Source organism: Melospiza melodia, chromosome 1 (assembly GCF_035770615.1).
Source record: "Melospiza melodia melodia isolate bMelMel2 chromosome 1, bMelMel2.pri, whole genome shotgun sequence".
NCBI classification, from domain to species: Eukaryota; Metazoa; Chordata; class Aves; order Passeriformes; family Passerellidae; genus Melospiza; species Melospiza melodia.
Window position 1 is genome coordinate 157,786,382 of NC_086194.1, and position 1,550 is coordinate 157,787,931.

Below are 1,550 nucleotides of genomic sequence, written 5' to 3' on the forward strand. Positions count from 1 at the left end.
AAGGTTGGAAAAGACCTCCAAGATCATCAAGTCCCACCTTTGACTGGTCACCACCTTGTCAATTACACCACAGCACTAAGTGCCAGATCAAGCCTTTCCTTGAACACTTCCAGGGATGGTGACACCACCACCTCCCTGGGCAAGCCCTGCCAGTGAAGATGTTCCTCATGATGTCCAGCCTGAACCTTCCCTGGTGCAGCTTGAGGCCGCGTCCTCTTGTCCTGTCAGAGGCTGCTTGGAGAAAAGACCAACTCCCACCTGGCTCCAGTCTCCTTTCAGGGAGTTGTAGAGAGAGATAAGGTGTCCTTTGAGCCTCCTGTTCTCCAGGCTAAACACCCCCAGCTCCCTCAGCTGCTCCTCATCAGACTTGTGCTCCGGACCCTTCCCCAGCTCTGTTGCCCTTCCTGGTCTTGTTCCAATATCTCAATGTTCTTCTTGTAGTGAGTGGCCCAAAATTGAACACAGGACTCAAGGTGTGCCCTCACCACTGCCCAGTACAGAGGGACAATCACTTTCCTAGTCCTGCTGGGCATACTGTTGGCTCAAAAAAACTTTGTCGCTCTTCGTCAATCTGCGTGTCATCCATGCCAAGGAGCCATGCTAATCTTCTCTATATTGTTCCAATTTTTTGTGTATGTACTACCAAAGTGAAATATTCAATGCTATCATTACGTTCAATGCTGTGGAGAGCTGAACCACAGAGATACTGGCCATTGTAAATAGCTATAAAAAAAGGACTTGTTGCATGCATATTTGCAACATGTTCCTATGTCATTTTACTGATTCCAGTCCTTTTTCTCTGGGAAACACCAAATACCATTTGAACAGGCAAAGGAACACAAAGTTAACCTGACTGATCTGACCTACAAGGCCATTTGAGTTGTGCTAAGAGATTAGAAATCAGCTCTATTTTTTTTCCTGGTAGACCTTTAACCAAGGAGAAAAGCCCACCCAGGCATGAAGGGGTGATTCATGGATTCTGAAGCCAGAGATGACCACTAGTACCATTTAATCTCTAGCCACAGGACCTATATTATTGGTTTTCACTAGGGGGTCCTTAGATGGGGGGAAAGCTGATGGCCCAGTGGTGGCTGCCAGCCCTCTAGTCTCTTCCAGCTGCTGCAAGGTGAGAGGCTGAGTGTGGCTATGGGAAGGGTGCTGGATGTGAATAGCTGTGGTCAGACTCTTGCAGGATGGGAAATGGGCTTGAGGTTATGCAAAGGAGTGGGCCCACACCAGGAGCCATGTGTCAGGAGTGCCCAGCTCCCCATCTCACTGCCCCCTCTCTAACTTCCTCTCCCCACAGCTGCTCTAGCCCCTCAATCCTCTATAGGATAAAAATCCCTATAGGATATCCTATAGGATACAATCAATCTCCTCAGCTCTATTCCTCTTCACTCACTTCTCCAGGGCTTACTCTGGCACCACCTTGGCTCCCTGTTAAAACTTTGCCTAATGTCAAAGATTGGGTTTCTCCTCTGCATCCATTTTGGATGAGTTTTTCATTTTTCCAAAGATGCACAGATTCTTTTCCCTGGGGGCAGGAGCTG

The 1,550-nt window shown here is 48.2% G+C and overlaps 1 non-coding gene across 1 annotated transcript; it reads right to left on the reverse strand.

Moving 5' to 3' along the window:
* Positions 1 to 547: 547 nt before the first annotated feature.
* LOC134431147 (U6 spliceosomal RNA) lies at positions 548 to 656 on the reverse strand. Its single transcript, XR_010030947.1, has one exon. It is a non-coding gene; the product is annotated as a U6 spliceosomal RNA (small nuclear RNA).
* Positions 657 to 1,550: the final 894 nt, after the last annotated feature.